The following is a 21,267-nucleotide window of genomic DNA, read 5'->3' as shown; positions in this document are numbered from 1 at the left end:
AGTGTTAATTAGCCCTTTCTGACGGCTAATTAACGCTCACCGGATCAACCTGAAAATTCCACAGTATGCATAAATCAATATGACCTACACGTCTAAAATATTTCAGACGAAGCGGCGTTGTCGCTTCCACTATATAGTAGCGGCTTCTTTGACTTTTCAAATGGAACACCCCGTATATAATATCATATTATGGTCAACAAATTCATATACTATTTCCCTGTACCTAACTATTACCGTTTAAAAGATATAAATTAATTTCGATATTTTTTTACTAAACATGAACTTTTATAAATGCTGATAATCTTGAACTCTCTTGCACTAAAACGATCAAATTTGAAATGGAGTGGAGTGATACTATGAGGATCTTCACTCCGAGTCATATTTTCATTTGCCTCATACAGGGTCTTCAAAAAATGCAGATACTTTGATCTCATGAAAAAATGAGTGGAACTCAATTTTGTCAAATGAAACACCCTGTATATTTCAACATTTTTGAGCTCTACATCCAATTTTAGATTAACTTTGTTCAGATAATACTATTTCTATTCTGAACCGTTTTCGAGATGAACTGTTTCAAACGGAAACTGACGTGGTATATGGATTTGTTGACAAAGTGATAATGAATCATAATATGATATTATATACGGGGTGTTTCATTTGAAAAATCAAAGAAGCCGCTACTTTATAGTAGAAGCGATAATGCCGCTTCGTCTAAAATATTTTAGGAGTGTAGGTCATATTGACTTATGCATACTGTGGAATTTTCAGCTTGATCCGTTGAATAGTTTGCCAGAAACGGCTAATTAACGCTCATCATGAAAAGCCCTGTATATACTATTACATTTTTCAAATAAATATAATTTAATGAATCCGATGATATTCTATTTTTGATATTTGAAATATGGATTGGTTCTGTCAGGTGGCCTGCAAGATAACCAGACACAACCCCTCAAGATCTCTTTTAACCGAAAAATTGCTATGAAGCTATAAAACAACTTTTGTAGTTTCGATGAACTGTATTGTTAGATAGTTGAAGGGGTTAGTCGGGTGATTTTGCAGGACACCTGACAGAACCATATGTTTCAATTAATTATCCAAATATCGTATAAATTTCTTGAGGTTCATTGGCGGTAGATTCGGATACATTTCATTGAACTTTCTACATGTTCTGCTGATAATTTTGTCACACTGTCCAAAAATAATAAACAAATTCATAAGAACTTCGTTTGAATAGTTTTGTTCCATCGTTTTGAAGGTATTTGCAACTTCTGAAGTGACGAAAATGTCGATACTATTAGGAGAATGTCACAACGCTACTGTCAAATAGTAATCATGGCCTGCTTACCAAATACCGAATGGAAATACCATTCTGAAGGGACATTTTCACAAATAAATGTTCATAAGTCCGAAACTTGACTAGTTAGGTATAGGTATGATATACATAGAAAGAAAGCAAATTTCAGCAGCTTTCCGAATTTTCAATAATATACAGGGTGTTCCATTTAAAATAATCAAATTTCAGCAACTTTTTCAAGCAAACGAAAAAACTGTATTTTTTTACCACCCTGTATTGAAGTAACAGAGATTAGGCTGACGTGTGGGAAGTGTCCAAGTATCACCTAACTCCAAACCAAATTTCGATATCATAGTACTTCTTAACTAAAAGATATCGGCATTTTTAGAAGTCATGATTTTCGAAGAAAAAAATTGAAATTAATTTTTATTTCGAAAACGGTAACAGATAGGTATAGAGAAATATCAAGAAAAGTTGTCGGGCAATTGTTGGAGATTCCAAAAATAATATTATATACAGAGTGTTCCATTTGAAAAATCAAAGTTGCTACTGCTTTCTAATAGAAGCGGCAACACCGCATTGTCGAAAATATTTCAGTTGGCTAGAGAATGTCCGAATATGTCCTCCATTAAATTTTCAAAGTGATCCGTTGTCTGGTTCACCAGAAACGTCTAATGTGCCATCCACCGTGAATCAGCCTGTATACGTCCTTAATAGATATTTCTTCATTATCCATATCAATTTTCAATTGTACGCCACTGGTAACTTTTTATTTTATTATTTAGAGTATTCCCAATTAAAAACGTTAACCATCATTCAGTTTTCGAGGAAGCGATTTTTTGGTGTATCGAATGTGTGAATTTATAATGAATTACCTTTTTATTTTCAAAGCAAGTTTTGCATATTACATGAGTATTTTCATAATTTCCACCAATTCCTGTAAGTTTGTTTAAAACCTTTCAAAAAAACATTCTTGGATTCCTTCAATAGTTTTCCATAAATTCCCGAATATATGTACCATAACAAAACTAAGCAACCCCAGTTTATTTTTCTTGGCGCACTCCCGATCAACACCTTGATGGCGAGAAAATCCAACAATTTTCGCGGCGCTCGCCAGTTTTATACGATCGCATCGCAAATGTTCCTCGTCTGATATCTGAGCAGTCTTGGATCGCTTCTAAGTATAGATTCGACGGAGCCGGAGCCAGACCAGTCAGTCGAACCGCGTCTTTGAACCCCGTCGAGTGCTTCTCCCTCAGCACCCTCGAAGTGCACGTGGATTCACCCCCGATCCACAGGTAGGAATTATTACGACGTCATCAATTGATTGGTGTGATTCTGATTGATTTGTCGGTGGCGGACTATTTTTGGCAGTTTTTCGGTGGAGGTGGTGTTATATCAGAAGTTTCTGGAACGAGTTCAAAATATTTCGTTCGGATATTCGATGAGTTATTTTTCCGTTGGCGGCGGTTACAGGGTGTGCCAGAAAGTAAACGTTGTCGTGCTCGAATTATTCAACTATGCTAGCTAGATCGTCAATGTTGTGTGGCATTTCAAGGGATTGAAATCTGTCAGCACTTAAAAAACTTCGAAACTTTCTATTAGTTGAATGCTCAGTGATTTCCTCAAGCTCACTGAAATATTATATTGTTTAATGAATGATAAGACTTTGAGTTTGATTGATGTTCTTGTTAGTTGTTTTCAAAAGTACTCGTTCTGAAAAAAACTTTGAGGGTTTTAATAAGACCAATTTACCGTTTTCAGTTTAGATTTTATAGCATACATAACATTTTTGGTCGATTGACAACCAAACTTTACAGTTTAATGGCACTTGATACTTTTGACATAATAACAGCATCCTCGATCTAGTCGCCTATGAAAATTAATGCAGCACTTACATATTTAAATACCCCTGATATATAATAACCCCTCTCAATCATTTTCATTGATAACATTGCCTCAGAAATTCAACACTGCTTATGTTGTATTGGAGTATATTTAAAATACTCAATAAAATATTAGTAAAAATACAAAATGGGTAATATTCTGAATTTTGAAATATTAGAGAAATTTAAGTTACACTTAAATTGATGGATGTGGCCGTTACTACGTGGTAGGAAATCATAATGAAGAAAAGAGAATTGAAACTTGTTTTTTACCACTTATATTTGTAACTAACGTTACTGCAGTTTCGTTGTAGAAGGATATTTTCAAACCTTTTACATGCATACCTTATATACCTTATGCATACATATACCTTAAACATTAAGACATAGAAAGTTTCAATTCTCTTTTCTTTATTAAAGTCATACTTTTGAAGTATTGATATGAATGTCTCAATAAAATACTCTGCGTATTTTCAATTCCTGTGAGAGTTACATAATCTTTATATAAAGATATTTGATTATTCGATATTCTGTACCGACAGTTCATACAGCATTAACTTCTAAAAAAAAATATACAGAAGGAAGATCTGAGGTCCTCTTATTAGGTTGTTTCAAAACTACTGTGCATTTCAATGTCATGTGTTTTTGTAGCAATGATTTCGCATAATACGAAGGAGCAGAATAAATCATAGTAGAATCCAGTTCAGCTTTTATATTGATTGGGGCCTTCACAAATTCGCCGGAAACGATCGCTTTTGATGGCTGACAAACATATACTAAGCAACGCAGCGTCTTCAAACTTGAAACATATGCTTTGTAGATTGTATACTTTCCAATACATTGATAATTTTCAAAAAATCATCGCCATTTCATTAGTTGCGACTTTCCTTGTCTGATATTATATAAAATGATTTGAAATCCTTGAAAGAATTAATAAATAAAGGAGAATTGAGAATGAATAGCTGAAAAGAACAATTACATTGAGCGGAACAAATGTGAAATGAAATAATAGTGAAATAAAATACAAGTAAAAATAGAACAATTTAACAAAAAAAAAGCAGATATTGTTGATTTCATGCGAAATCATGACACGGAAATACCCGAAAAGATTCCAACGACAATGGTATTACTGGCGACCATAAAACAATGTAATTTCAAAAGAGAGTATATTATTGATTCGATGTGTGAAACACGTGGTCATATTCTCTTACGCTTGCCTCCATACTATTGTGTATCCAATTCAATTGAAATGGTTTGGACCACAATGAAAGAAAGCTTGCAGAAATGTAATCAGTCACCGACTTTGAATACTGTAGTGCTTAACAATATAGTGATGTGTGGAAGAACTGTGTGGCCTACATTATAAAAGAAGAGAATAAATTTTATGTGCAATGTTCCATAAATCCGATCGTTATTCAACCCGATGATGATTCCACCTCATCCGAATATAGCAAAGAAATATTTTGATTTCTCTAGCAATTTTCTTGGCCTCTATTATTTTGTAAATATATGTTTGACGAGAATTCGGTGTGATTATTTGTGTTTTCATTGTATTTTAGAATTTTAGATTCGGAAATCAACTACCTTGAATTTCGAAGTTTTTCATAATTACCCACGGTGGAAAAATTCAGTTGAGATAACTTTTTCATGGGGTGATCAATTGCTATGATTGTAAGAATAAGTAGCTGAAAAACTACCAGTGAAAAATAATATGCCGACGCCTATGTTGAGTCGGGAATTCCTTCTCTGTGCTGTTCCAATTGGTATTGGAAATACTATATCATTAGCACTACTTTTTCTAAAACTTTACATTCATCTTATGACCAGGTACGTTGTACGTTTGATAGAATAATTTCTCAATTCTGTTATTAGCAATTTTGGAATTGATTCAGTAGAAATTTCTCAGAAATTGTGAATATACCACAGTGCAATGTCTTATGTATATTTTATGCCCATTCCTGCTTGTTTACGATATTCGTCATGTATTTCGAATGAACCACTTGGAAATATCCGTTTGAGTTTAAGAAAGCTGAATAAATCCCTGGTAACCGGTAAAGAGTGCCGTTAAATGAATTGAAATTTCCGTTTAATTTCGAAATCTTATTAAATTTTTGATCTGGGTCATAAATTTGTTTGATAGAAACAAATTCAGAACGTACACATCGTAGGCGCTGTTTACATGTACTTCAAAATAGAACTTGGCAATTTGTACTGAAATTATTTGACTTGAATCAGTGTGAAATATTCTTTGACGCTAATTTTTCAATACTTTTTTGAATATTAATTGCTCAAAATCTGTACTAATCTAGAAATAATTCATTTGCAAATAATTAAGGTCGTCAATGATTATTGTTACACGAAACTATCGTGAATCTGATCGATTTTGATTGTTTTCTCGAACAATCTACAAATACTCATAAATCTCATCAAAATGTTGTCTAAAAATACACTTTCCCATGCCAAGAAATTTTTGAGGTAACAAAACCATCCAATTTGAAACAAACATCTTTTTCGGAGGTTTTTGGCCGTAATATGCAGGTTTTTATGTGTGACGTTTCGTCTACTGAAGCGATACACATTATCAAAGACGACTTTGTGAATGAAAATATGGGAAAACTATAGACTAGTCTCCTGATCATATTTTTTCATATGTTTCAACTGACTGAAATTTATAATATTATTTTGTGATTTCATTTATTCATAAAATATCATACGACATATACGACAAATGTCTGTATCATTACAGTACTCGATCATAAGCAACTCGTACTGTAATAAGTCACCAACTGGACTCATAACGTAAAATATTTTTTGTAAAACTGTTGTTTACGAATCGTCTTTATTGGTTTCGAACCAGAAATTAGGTTGCAACAATTTCATTAAATTGTGGAATTGAACTTTTATATATTTTCTGACTATCCGTCATGGCTTTGAAGTAGGTTTTCAGACAAAGAACGAGAATTTTTCAATAAACGTTATAGGATAGACGAAAATAGACTCACAGATCATTCGTGATTCAGAAGATGTGCCTGAGTATATAAACCACTGAATCATATACCGAAATATTTCAGAATGAGACATTGTCTCAAAACACGTGTATGCGGATAATAATTTTCACATGTGGAAATGTTTCAAATACTTTAGAATACTTTTGAAATGTGAATTCTTTTCTTCAAAATAGAAATCTACGAAAACTAACAACGAATTCTAGCTACTGATATATGCAATTCACATGTACTCTATCAACCAGTTTTCTTCGAAAGTGGCTGGTTCTTAATTCATCAAAATTGATATTATAACATTCAAATTATGTCACAAACTACAATGAGGGTAGCGAAATAACCAACAACAAAAACAAAACGAATGTTTCAAACTACAGCTCTAACAAAACGCATTCATGATTCAACACCAGACAGCGCTATCATCAGTGATGCTAGGCTGAACCACAAATGCATGAGGTCAGTTCCAAAAATAAAGTGAATGTTGCAATTTTGCGGGCCACGTACATTTTTTCGCGATTTTTCTGCTATCGAAAAAATTAACAAAATAAATTTTGTTTGTAAAATGGAACTGAGTGCTAAAAACAACCTGAAATGTTAACAGTGGCATACGATGTACTCTGAGTGAGGAAAAGTGTACAAGTGATCGCCCTGGACGCCCCAGCACATCAACAATCAATGAAAATGTTAATAAAGTGATGGGAATTGTTATGGAGAATTGTCGACTCACTATTAGAGAAGGTGCTGAGGGTGTCAGCATATCGATTGGTGATGAGTGATTTTTTGCTGGTATATTTTTGGCAACACTGTTTTTGACAGATCACGCGTGAATCGTGTCTTTGTCACTGTCAAACTTGTTCACTTTGGTCTATAATTTAACCATGAATCGACTTACGAATGAACAACGCTTGCAAATTAATGAATTTTATTATCAAAATTGATGCTCAGTGAAGAAAGTGCATTGTGCACTTTTTCCAATTTATGGGCAGTTTCGTCGGCCTACTGAGCTATTCGGAAGCTTGTGACTAAGTTTCGAACCCATTTTACATTATTGGACATTAAACCACCAACATGCATACGCAGAGTAAGGACCGAAGAAATTATTGCGGCTGTATCCGCCAGTGTTCGTGATGACCGTGAAATGTCGATTCGCCGCCGTTCGCAGCAATTGGGTCTCTGTTACTCCACTACGTGGAACATTTTGCGGAAGGATTTGGGTGTAAACCCTTATAAGATACAGCTGGTGCAAGAATTGAAGCCACACGACCTCCCACAACGTCTAACATTTGGTGAATGGGCGCTGGCAAAGTTGGAGGAAGATCCACATTTTCATCGAAAAATTGTGTTCAGCGACGAGGCTCACTTCTAGTTGAATGGATACGTTAACAAGCAAAATTGCCGCATCTTGAGTGAATACCAGCCACAAGCATTGCAAGAGCTACCGATGCATCCCGAAAAAGTCACTGTTTGGTGTGGATTATGGAAGAAAATGGAAGAATTGGACATGCTTGACATGTGGTTCCAACAAGACGGTGCCACATGTCACACAGCATGCGAAACAATGGCCCAATTAAAAGCCGCCTTCGGTGAACAGTTTATCTCACGATTGGGGCGCGTCAATTGGCCGCTTAGATCGTGTGATTCAACGCCTTTGGATTATTTCTTTGGGGTCATGTTGAGGCTTATATCTACAGAGTTGAAACAAGCAACGACTGATGCTATGGAAGCCAATATTGAAGCATTTATACGTGAAATACCGGTCGATATGTTAGAGAGAGTGTGTCAAAATTGGACCTTGCGCATGTGCCATCCGAAGCGGAGCCGTGGACAACATTTGCATGAAATAATCTTCAAACATTAAATTATATTGATCGTTGATTTCATCAATTTTTCAAATTATTTGTGTGGTTTTGAAAATCAAATCCTATTAAAAAATAACCCGTTATTTAAAAAGTGCGCAAATGAACTCGCACCAGTATTTTGAAGACTTTTCAAGCTGTCTTACAAGAAAGGAGTTTTTCCTTCTTGTTGGAAAATTGCTCGCGTTCAGCCTATTCCACAAAAGGGCAAGAAAAATCTTACAAATAACCATAAACCAGTCTCTTCGCTATTAGTGATATCAAAAATTATGAAGAACGCCGCAAACCACCATATCCTCAAATATTTGAAAGGCTTCAACATCTTGAGCGATCATCAATATGGCTTTCGGAAACAGTAGTTATACTAACGTGATTCTAGATACAGTCCATCGTCAGTCCACCCTTAGCAGTAGGGGTGACGTAGGTACGTGAAGAGTTGCCAAAAAGGCTCAAATGTACCCCCGAGAACAATGGAATGACGTAAGTTCTTGTGCACCCCTGTTAGGTCTTGTAGATCGTCAATGACCAGAAGAGAAGTGCCAAAAGGGCCTTAATAAAGGATCCTGGGGGTGTGAGAGAGAAGACAATGGAATGACGTAACTTCCTAAGAACGTTTTTCCAGATGGATTCGATATCCAGCGATCAAAATCCAATGTGAATCACTACTTTCACACAGGCATCGCTCTTAAAGCACCTCGAGGATTTTCCTGTAGTGCTTGTGTTTTGTCTTTTGAAGTAATGAAGCGTGTGGCGATGCTGTTCGTTTGAAAATTGCTAAATTTTACCGTTGCATGAGAATCGCTCAGTTATTGAATGAAGTTAACGATGATCGAGATTTGCTTAACAGGATCATAACAGGGTCATATGGTTATGACCAGAGTCCAATTGTCCCAATGGAAGAGCCCAGGAGCGCCAAGACAAAAAATGCACACCAAGTTCGATCAAATGGCAAGGTTTTGCTCCCTGGTTTCTTCGATTACCGTAGCGTAGTGCTTCAGGAGTTCTTGCAACAAGGTCATACGATCGAAAACGAGTATCATCTTGAAGTTATGCGCCGCTAGCGAAAAGCGATACAAAGAAAACGTCCGGTATTGTGGAATAACAATTCATGGCTTTTGCATCACGATCATGCACGTGCTCACTTGTCATTGCTTGTTCATAATTTTTTGGCCAAAAACAACACCGCAATCATGCCTCAGCACGAGATATGCCTCCCTGCGACTTTTCGCTGTTCCCAAGATTGAAGAGACCCATGACAGGAGGCCGTTTTGCGACGATTGAGGAGATGAGAATTTGATCGCTGAGAGAGTTCAAGGACATACCAAAAACCCCAAATCATAACTACATCGAGAATTGTATTATATCTGAGGAGGACTACTTCGAAGGGGACAAAATAAATCAATATTTTTTGGGAAAAATTTAAATTCTTTTTAACTAGCCTTGAAGGACAAGACCAAGTGAGTAATTTCCCATTACGAGTACGTCATGTATGGAATCGACAGATAACTTGATCTCGGATATCAAATACAAACGAGGCTCCTCAAGGCGGTCATTTGAAAAGTCAGGCTGCTACATCAACCGTCGAAGAGAATCGTCCTCTGTTTTTACTCCAGGTCCCACTGCAAGGCAACTAGTTGTAAACCAGAGCCCAAACACAATCGTTAATCATCCCAAACTTCAAATCTGATAAACAGAACTCACTATTTATAGGACTTTACCACTTATAAATAATTTTTGATACGCACCTAAAACTCGAGTGACTCGTTTTCTTATCAACTGGAAAGAAGGAAGTTTGATATTGTAAAAATCTCGAACATACAAAAGGCAAATCAAAACTTTTTAGAGAATACTGTTGAAGTAATGGATGAGTCGAGGAAATGCCTGGCAACGTTTCTCGTGAATTAGAACTGAGTTATTATTTCTCCACACTAAATGTGATTGTAATTGTAATCTTTATTATTATAGGATACATCCTAATCTTACAAGACATAATAACTAATTAATAATTTAAATTTTCACAGTGCCAGAAATATTAATAAAATTCAAATATGTATATAGATAATAACAATAATGAAGATAAACTAAATAAAAAGTTAATAATAAAAAATATACAATTTATAATACCCAATGTTGAAAACCAATATTGATATAGTAACTATATATAATATACATATTTTCCAACTAACTAACGCTCTAGGTATTCCAATAATTTACTTTTAAACCCTCTTACAGTATTTTCCTCTTTAATGGCATTTGGTAAATTGTTAAATTCCCGTAGTCCCTTGTAGAATAAGTTTTTAGTTCCGCCACCATTGTGAGTTCTATATATATGAAAATTATTGTAAGATCTTGTCTCATGTTCATGTATTTGATTATTAAAAACCAAACATTCATTAAAATATGTTGGTTGGAGACTTTTGGTTATTTTAAATATAAAAACCATTGTTAAAAAGAATAATCGATTTGAAATCGACAGCCATTGTAGTATATTTAACATGTGATCAATGGAAGTATAACGACTGCATCTTAATATAATTCTCATGCTCCTATTTTGGAGTTTTTGAAATTGGGAAAGCCTATTTTGGTTTATTAAATGCATTGAAGTTGGACAGTACTCAAAATGAGGTTCAATTATACAATTATATGTTAATATTCTGGAGTTAATAGTCAAATTATTTGCTATCCTAGAAAAAAAATATAATTTTTTTGAAATTTTTTTATAACGTATTCAGCATGACTGTTCAAACTCAAAGTGTTATCTACAATAACTCCCAGATACTTTATTTCAGACACATATTCCAAGGTAGTGTTACCAATTTCATGTGTGAAGAAAACTTAGTAAGTATGTAACCTTCTCTTCCTCAAAAATCGACCAGCCTGTCAATTTCTCAGTGAAATAAGACTCCTTCCTCAACCTTCCTGAGATACCCTGCATAAGACAATATCTTTAGAAGACGTGGTGATTTTATCGCAACGCAATAGGAGATGAAAATTGCTAGCATGAAAGAGTGATAATAAATAATGCACTGTATGATATGGTACATACGAGTAAAAATTCTTTCGATAGCGGAATAATTATGATGAAAAGTTTTTTCGTCCCTTGGAATGTACAAACAATTCTTTGTAAACTTGAAGGAGAAATTGAATGTTACGAATAAGCTCGAAAACTAAGTGATTTTCACATTCAATTAGATTTTCCACGCAGTTGAATAACACAGACAATTTACTGAAATTCTTGGCGGCTCCTGCTTGTTTTGGAGTATTTATTGTGAAATGTATTATCATTTCACAATAACTATTTGTTATGATTTTGGTCTGAGGCCAAATACCATCGAGAAAAACATTGTATACGAAAGATGTTTGTTTGGAAGTCTGACTCATTTTCGATATCAACAGTTTCTTAAGAATAATTCCTTCAGGCCTCATTTTGTGTCGTAGATGTTGGTACAAATTCATAACAAAAATACAGTGCGGGCATAAATAGCCCCCCACCCCTCTTAACTTTCAAACAGAACAAAATATCTCGATCGGGCAAAATTCACGTAGAAAGGTATCATTTTCAATACTTTTTGATGACAAAGACAATAATGTTACATTACTTATCGTCAAAACGGTGCCACCACCTTTTTTTTTTTCAAAAAGTGAGGTAATTCTTGTGATAACTCGTTTGATACTTCAATTCTCTATCCCAGGGATCTCCAAACTTTGAAGCTTTCGGGCCATAATGATTTTTTCAGTTTGTTCCAAGGGCCAATTTCTGCCCTTAACTACAGGCTGATTCACGGTGGATGGCACATTAGACGTTTCTGGTGAACCAGACAACGGATCACTTTGAAAATTTAATGGAGGACATATTCGGACATTCTCTAGCCAACTAAAATATTTTCGACAATGCGAAAATATTTTTCGCATTGTCGACCCGTAACTTTCGAAGACAACCAGATTAATGTCTTAGTATATTTTCACGCATTTCCCGAGTCATCGATAAGAAGTGCTGAAGAACATTTGGGTATAAAATATTCATCGGTTCAAAGAATCTTGCGAAGACATAAAATGCATGATTATAAATTCACCAAAATTCAAGCAATGAAGCCTCAAGATCCTCAACAGAGAGTAGAATTTTGTGAAATGTTGTTGACACGCATTCAAGAAGATCCACTTTTTTTAAATAAAATTATTTGGACTGATGAATCGAAATTTTTGAGAGAAGGGATTTTCAATAGAAAAAATCGTCATTATTGGTCCAGTGAAAGTCCTCACGTCACAAAAGAAGCCGGATTTCAAAAAAAATTTAGTTTCAATGTCTTCTGCATGTTGATGGACAACAAATTGAGGTACGTGATATACGAGGAGTCATTAACATCCAGAAGCTACCTGAATATTTTGGAGAATACTGTAGACAGTTTCGTGGATAATCTGCTACTCGAAGATTATCGAAACTGTTGGTACCAACTAGACGGAGCTCCTGCACATTGCACAAGAGAAGTGAGCGCAGGACTGGATAGACTATTTGACGATCGGTGGATGAGGCGCTTGGGACCATGGAATTGGCCAGCGAGATCACCCGATCTTAATCCATTAGATTTTTATTTGTGGGGAATGTTTAAAGAAAAAGTTTACAAAATACCCGTGCGTTCGAGAGATGAATTGTTAGAAAGGATTGCCCAAACATTTGAAGATTTGGATCCCAATGAAATCAGATCTGCCACCACGAAAGCAGTCAACACCCGCATTTTAAAGTGCTTGGAAGTGAACGACCAGCGATTCAAACATATTTTGAAATATTCCACATGATTGTTTTACTTTTTTATAATTATTCATATCAATATTTCCAATTTCAAGTTTCTTGGTGCTTTTTTAAAGTTTATCCAAACATATTGAAATTATTCTGAATTCGTATAAATTTCTTGAGGTTCATTGGCGGTAGATTCGGATACATTTCATTGAACTTTCTACATGTTCTGCTGATAATTTTGTCACACTGTCCAAAAATAATAAACAAATTCATAAGAACTTCGTTTGAATAGTTTTGTTCCATCGTTTTGAAGGTATTTGCAACTTCTGAAGTGACGAAAATGTCGATATTATTAGGAGAATGTCACAACGCTACTGTCAAATAGTAATCATGGTCTGCTTACCAAATACCGAATGGAAATATCATTCTGAAGGGACATTTTCACAAATAAATGTTCATAAGTCCGAAACTTGACTAGTTAGGTATAGGTATGATATACATAGAAAGAAAGCAAATTTCAGCAGCTTTCCGAATTTTCAATAATATACAGGGTGTTCCATTTAAAATAATCAAATTTCAGCAACTTTTTCAAGCAAACGAAAAAACTGTATTTTTTTACCACCCTGTATTGAAGTAACGGAGATTAGGCTGACGTGTGGGAAGTATCCAAGTATCACCCAACTCCAAACCAAATTTCGATATCATAGTACTTCTTAACTGAAAGATATCGGCATTTTTAGAAGTCATGATTTTCGAATAAAAAAATTGAAATTAATTTTTATTTCGAAAACGGTAACAGATAGGTATAGGGAAATATCAAGAAAAGTTGTCGAGCAATTGTTGGAGATTCCAAAAATAATATTATATACAGAGTGTTCCATTTGAAAAATCAAAGTTGCTACTGCTTTCTTATAGAAGCGGCAACACCGCATTGTCGAAAATATTGTAGTTGGTTAGAGAATGTCCGAATATGCCCTCCATTAAATTTTCAAAGTGATCCGTTGTCTGGTTCACCAGAAACGTCTAATGTGCCATCCACCGTGAATCAGCCTGTATATTTCTAGACTAGGATAGTAGCAAAATGCCTGACCTAAGCAAAGTAACGCTTTTTTTGCATTTAAATTATTATTGTGTATTGTGACACTTTACGACATCTAGTGGCGAGTAGTGGTACTATGTACTATCTTTTTCAGCTACCCGCTAGGTGGCATTAGGCATAATTAAATATTTGGAATTACCGCGTTGGTTCGAGAAAGTTCTAGTTCTAGCTAGTTTATTCCGATTACCTCGAGATGGCATATAAAAAGGCTAGCGGCGCAATTGCGAGTTAGTCTGCGTAGGAAAGGCGAAGGAAGCGAAATTGTCTATTGTAAAATAAAGTAACACCCGTCAATAAAATTATTTTGATTTGACTTATTGTTTTTATGTGTGATTTGTTAGTATGAAAAAGAAGCGAAAAATCGATAGTGAATGCAGAAGGTTCCAAGAAAAATGGAACTTTCAGTATTTTGTAATTGAGTCCAGTAATAAGGCGCTATGTTCAATTTGTAATGAAACCATAGATGTTCTCAAAGACTATAACATTTAACGACACTATGAATCGAAACATCTTCGAAGTTACTCCAAGTATACAGGAAGTTTGCGGAAGGAAAAATTTGAAGCTTTGAAACGCGGACTCAAATCGCAGCAATCTTTGTTTTCCAAAGCGAATACTGAACAAGAGTCTGCACCTCGCGCCAGCTGTCGTGTGGTTCTTGAAATCGGAAAACGTGGCAAACAATTCACCGATGGAGAAATGGTAAAAAAATGCTTGATTGCAGTAGCCGAAGAAATATGCCCCGAAAAGGTAAATTTATTTAAAAGTGTCAGTTTGTCAGCAAACACCGTGGCTCGGAGAGTGCAGACATCTCAACTGTCTGACAAAAATTGACATCATGAGTGGTTTTCTCTAGCATTGGATGAGTCAACGGATGTGTCAGGTTTTTATTCGCGGAGTAAATGAAAGCTATGAAGTGTATGACGAACTGCTTGATATTGATAGTATTCACGACACGACAACTGGGGCAGATATTTTTAAGGGAGTTGAAAATTCCATTAATAAAAAGAACCTTCGATGGAGAAATTTGAAATCTATAACGACTGATGGAGGCGAAAATATGTATGATAAAAATAAAGGAGTGGTTGCACTTGTGTCAAAGGCTGTAGAAAATAATGGTGGTTCAAAACCATTAGTCTCACATTATATATATGGATATGTCTGAAGTTCTAGAACCAGTCATATCAGTTGTTAACTTCATCAGATTCACTGGGCTGAATCACCGACAATTCCGCTAGTTTATTCAACAGATTGGAGAAAATGATTTACCATATCATACTGCCGTACGCTGGCTTAGTTGCGGAAAAGTCCTTAAGCGCTTTTTTGAACTTCGAGCAGAGATCGAAAATTTTTTAAATGAGAAGCAGCGCCTTTTTGCCGATTTAGAAAATAGTGAATGGATGTGGAAGTTAGCCTTCTATGTCGATTTGACAAATCATATGAACGAACTGTATTTGATTTTGCAAGGAGAAAATCAGCTTCTCCCTGATTCATACACCAATATCAAATCCTTCAGGCAGAAAATAATACTATTTCAATCGCAATTACCTAAAAAATGTTTCACACATTTTGAAACATGTGAAATATTCAGCCACACTACAGAGACTGAATTTTCCGTCAATTTTGCAATCGAAACTTTGAGTGCTTTGAAGATAGATTTTGATACTCGTTTTTCAGATTATGATGTCATTACGAATGAAATTAAGCTCCTTTTGATTCTGACATTGAAACCCTGGCTCCGAAAGTCCAAGGAAATTATTGATTTACGGTGCAGTGATATGCTTAAGAACAAATATCAAAATTCATCTTTGTTGGAATTTTATAAGTCTTCCACTGGAACAATTTGATCATTTGCATAAATTCGCTCGTGGGTTGTTTTCGGTTTTGGTACTACTTTCTTGTGTGAGAAAATGTTTTCCAAGATGAAGTACACAAATAATGTTTACAGATTTCAATTAACCGATGAGCATCTTAAATTTTTTTTGATAATTGGTACAAGTAAAATTGATTCACAACTATAAAGTATTGTCGGTGGAAAATCACAATTATATAAATCTCATTGGTGTTTTTGTTTTACTGTGATTCATTTCAATTATTTGTTAGTTATTAATATGCTTAAACTCAGATACTTGAGTTAAGTTTTCTTTGTCATCATTTCTGTCGTTGAGTTTTACCTTGCAAGTAATTAAAACCGAGTAATTATCATTCTGTGTTTTCTTCTTCAACTTATCACAGCAATAGTAACAACAATTAGGTAATCATTGGCTATCGCGGGCCAGATTGATGACAGTAAATCATTAGCTGCCGCGGGTCGGATTGATGACACTGGCGGGCCGGATTTGGCCCGAAGGCCGTAGTTTGGAGACCCCTGCTCTATCCGATACTTTTTCATTATTGGAAATCGAGTTTATAGTTTTCGAGTTATTAGCCGTTTTTGTATTCATTTCAAATATCATCATTTCAAGACAAAGATTATTCAAAACTCTCCCCGGTTTACAAACTGTTCACATTTTTTCTCTTTATAATGAAATGTTCCTGGGATAATATCGTTGCAAGCACCTCTTTTTCTGTTCATGAGCTCTGGAATGAATAACGGTTTGTATCGTGCATTTCAGATATTACGTATTTCCTCAAAACATATCTGGAGGCGACATATCAGGTAATCTTGTGGGCTCTAATACGGAATCACGTTTGTCTGTCTACCAGTTTCGAAAATTGACAAACTCAAATGAGTTTTTACCTGATATTGACGTTCAGCAAGGTGAGGTACCTCTTCATCACGAAGAGATGCTTTGAAAATAACTAGATGACAATTATTCAAACCAGTTGTCAGGTAAACGCGGCCTTTTAGAATGACCCGCTGCATTACTTGATATGACTGCCTCAGATGTTTGTGAGTATTGGGGGAATATGAAGTTTATGTTACACAATCGCAAAAACCATGGTTAGAATTGAAGTCTCCTAACGAAATTGCCCCAGAAACATTCCATAATGAATTTGTAAGCAAATTTCATTATTCTCAGGAAATGGATGGTGGCCAATTTCAATTAATGTATTTATTCATTTATGTATCATCCAAACAAGCTATTATAGCTTAATTACATAGATAAAAACATAAATGTTTGTGCATGAACATCATTGCTGATGATTGGCGTCGCTATTTTAAAGATAATATTTTAAATTCATGTCGTAGGTAGATACAAACACCTTGTTCGAGGAATTTCTGATGATTTGTGTTGTTTATGTGTTGTTATTATGTTGCGTCGTCTTGAATTTCTTTCCATTCCATCTGTGACTCCTCTGACGTAGGGCAGGATGGCTTTAGTTTCCTTTGTGTTTGTTCCCTTCTTACTTTGCTTCATTCTTCGATGCATGGCTTTGTGAATTATATGTTTTCCATATCCATGTTGTTCAAGACCTTTTTGTATGTCTTTCATTTCTTGATATTTTGGGTCAGATCTTGATATAAGGGTGTTGGTATTCTAGTAACCAAAAAGTTCCCCCTCTCTACTCGGGTATAAAGTTCAATATTACAATTTCCATTTTTTCATCGTCATTTTTTGGGTATTTGTTACCTTTCACAGTCTGAAAAATATAAAAATTATAATGGAGAACTTTATACAAGTGTAGAAAGTGCAAACTTTTTAGTTTACCCCGATAATTTACTGCGTAAAATCAAAGAATGTTTCACAAAGAAAAATGTTCTATTTATCAGTAACTTGTCGTATTCAACAATTTTGCCTACCAAAAAAAATTGCTAAGAAATAATACAATACTCATCTTCACGTTTCGGGGGCCTAAGTCTGCCTCCGTCTTCAGAAATGAACAAAAAAATTCCGAGATATTTGCAGTTATTCCTTTTTGATTATTTATTTCTACACTTGTATGAAGTTCTCCATTATGAAACTGGTTTTCACCCCACATAAAATGACTTTCGTTGAAAACAATTTCCATATTTTCGCGCACTCATACAATTCCATGTGATACCAATCTTTGTGGTTCTCAAGAAGAATCACTGTGTCATCGACCTTAAAACATTTTCATTTCACCTGATCCGGGGAATTTGATAGTGTCAGTCTATCGTGATGTCACAGCTGTAATGTATTTTGGCAAATCGTTGGAAAGCTCCAGAAAGTATAAACATATGAATGTGTTTGTCAGTCAAAAATAGAACATCAAAAATAACATTGTGAAGCTACCACACTTTCCAACTATTTTGAAATGTCTAACTGGAACTTTCGATCATTATTCAGTGAGCCGGCAGATAATTCATTCTATAAGAAAATTTATAGATATGTATATACCGAAAGTCTCAATTCCATTATTTGAAGATAGGGAATAACAGCAAAAAATATTTCAAATAACGAAAAGTAAAGACGACAGCTTTTCATATCCAACACTTATAATATGAGATATATTTGGGGGCTCCGCCCCCAAACATATCCTGAAGCTGGTGGATTCCATCCAGAAAAGAGTCGTCTTCCTGATTGGAGACGCGAACATTACTTGCAATCTTGATAAAAAGGTTGGAGATTTGTCTTTCTTCTATAGATACTTTCACGGGAAGTGTTCAAGAGACTCAACACATTTGGTTCCACTAAGAGCGGGACAGAAATAAGCGACGAACTGTGACTCCTTCCTCATCGTTCAGAGGTTCAACTCAGTAGACCTCGAACTTCACTGTTTAAGAACTATTTCATTTCGAGAATGGCGTTCATGTGGAATAAACTTACAGACCCAAAAGAGCAGAATCGATTAGCACGTATGCGGAAACGGAAACAAGCAATCCTAGTAGTGCATCAGAATAGAGCACCTGATCATTCGTCATTGCTTGTTCGTAATTTTTGGCCAGAAACAACACCGTAATCATGCATCAGCCACCGTATTCACCAGATTTGACTCCGTACAAATTTTTCCTGTTCCCAAAATTGGAGAGACCCATGAATAGACGACGTTCTGTGATGATTGAGGAGATAAAAACCAAATCGTTGAGCGAGCTCGAACATATCAAAAAGTACATATCAGAACTGCTTCGTGGATTGTAAAAAACGCTGACATAAGTGTACTATATCTGAGGGGGCTGACTTCGGTGGAAACAAGTTAGAAATTGATCAATAAATGAATATTTTTTTGAGATAAATGAAAGTTCGCCTTATTTTTTGAACTCACCTCGTATATTCATTAAGTTTATGCTAAATTTATTCGGCCTACCGACAAAACGAAAGAAACTTTTTAGTAAATTGAGTTGACGGTCCTAGAAACCACTGGTCGAAGTTTTTGATGGAAATAATGACAAAAACTTGATTTCCTCCGCTGTAGCTATTGAATCATCTACTCGTGTTTGAACTGTGGACTTGGTGATATCTGACGACTTTGGCCATTGAAGGGAAAGATCTTAAACCATTGGAACTGGTAGCAGATTTTTAGGTTTCTTCCGTTGAACCGCGTTCACTTCCGTTTATAAGTCATATGATTTGATCTTCTACTGCTTGTGCTAAGGCACACCTCTTCAAAGGCAAAAAGATATAGAAATTTTCGCTAGACTGAAACGATATCGTTGAATTTCATGTCGCCACTTGTTACATTAACTGGCCATGGCGGAATCTGACCTTGTTTATGCTCTAGATATTCAACTTTGCAATCGGGTACCCTAAAAATAGATCACACGGTATTAATGGCGAAGCAGATACTATTGCTCAATGGAATCCGGGTCAATATCATAATTCTTGGAAACGATGAAAGCATTTCTGATGATGAAAGTGAAAATTCTTGCAGTTTCTGTCACTGCGAACATTACGAATGGGTTCATTAAATAGAATCAACTGGTGTTGATTTCCAGGAAGATATATTATTATTGCTCATTGATGCAGTTCCAATCACTCATATCATTTTGTAACATTATATTGTTTCAGGCACTCGTGTTTATATCTTGGAATTATCGTCCTATCTCAATCCTATCGGACTTTGCTAAACTTCTCGATATTGTCATCTATAATCGCATACATTCCTCAGTTCGTAATATGATATCTCCACTACAACATGGATTTATGTCAAACAGATCCACCATAACAAATTCAATTGCATTGACCCAAAATGTTAGTGATGTCTTAGATAATCGTGGTCAAGTTGATGTAATATATATTTATTTTGCTAAAGCATTTGATCGACTTGATCACATGATCCTTCTACAAAAACTCCACCAATTTGGTTTCAACAATTCAGCAGTACTTTTCATTAAATCCTACTCACTTCAACGCGAACAGTTTGTATTTTATAACGGCTATGATTCTTTTCATTACAATCCTTCATCTGGAGCACCTCAGGGGTCGAATCTCGGACCACTTCTGTACTTATTATTTATTAATGACCTCAGTAATTATGTTGATTGTAATAAGTTATTTTATATTATAGTAGGAAAATATCAATCATTGAGTACAATTATCGAGTAGATACCATTTCTCTATCACGAAGTAACTCAATTGAAGATCTTGGTGTATATTTTGATCAACATTTGTCTTTTTCCAACCACATTAGATCGAAAGTAAGTGAAGCATTGAGAGTTTTTGGCTTTATAGTTCGCAATTGTAGATCTTTTTCAAGCATATCTGCTCTATTTACCCTTTATGTAGCCTAGGTAAGGTTAAGATTAGAATGTGGCTCTGTTCTACGGTCTCCATTCTACAATTGCTATAATAGATTATTCGAAAAAGTTCAACGTCATTTCCTAAAGTTTATTTACTTCAAATCTTATGGTATCTATCCTAATAGAGGTATTCCATATGAATCTCTTACCATAACATTCGATATTGAAAGTCTTGAATTATGCAGAAAACTTGCTGGAATAATTTTTTCTATATAAATTACTGCACAACAATGTGGATGCTATGAAGGTGTTATTTTTTATAAATTTATGTGTGCCTCATTTTAGGACTAGAAGTACAAAAACTTTTTATAGCCGACTGACCAGAACCAATTTGTTCCTCAAGTCATCTATCTTTAACATTTGCAATGATTTCAATTCAATTTCAAATATGTGTGATATCAAATTTGAATACCTAGAATATATTGATGACACTGCATCTCAGTATTTCATGGAGAATTTGTAATTTTCCGGTATAGTTTTTTTAATATTATTATATTATAATTTTGTTATTCATTTCCTTTGTAATTATAAGGATCTATATTACTTTCTTTAACATACTCAGTTAACGCTGTAAATGGTTTTTAACTGTTGGGTAATTAAGGCTATTATTATTATTATTATTAGCGTAAACTTATTTCAATGAGTCTCCTGTGATTTATCAATTCACCAGTGTAGCATATGTTGCACTGGTAAACATCATATAATTGCAGAAGCGATAAGGGGGTTCCAAAGAGGAAGAAAAACACGAGAAAGGG

At 35.0% G+C, this 21,267-nt stretch overlaps 1 protein-coding gene across 10 annotated transcripts in view; it reads left to right on the top strand.

Annotated features, from left to right (window-relative positions):
• The window catches only part of Obsc (Obscurin), a 167,813-nt gene that overhangs the window by 34,859 nt on the left and 111,687 nt on the right, over positions 1 to 21,267 (top strand). Inside the window, exon 1 of one of the 10 annotated variants that reach the window (XM_023161622.2) lies at positions 2,438 to 2,592. The exons of the other annotated variants lie outside the window; for them this stretch is intronic. The gene's annotated coding sequence lies outside the window, so the exon portion shown is untranslated. Of the gene's footprint in view, positions 1 to 2,437; positions 2,593 to 21,267 lie in introns of those variants that run through there. 10 annotated transcript variants of the gene reach the window in all.

The sequence above is a fragment of the Leptinotarsa decemlineata genome, unplaced genomic scaffold (assembly GCF_025532065.1).
Source record: "Leptinotarsa decemlineata unplaced genomic scaffold, Ldec_3_MD MMD2_P_RNA_scaffold_2, whole genome shotgun sequence".
Classification (NCBI taxonomy): domain Eukaryota; kingdom Metazoa; phylum Arthropoda; class Insecta; order Coleoptera; family Chrysomelidae; genus Leptinotarsa; species Leptinotarsa decemlineata.
This window is presented reverse-complemented; position numbering and strand designations above follow the sequence as displayed.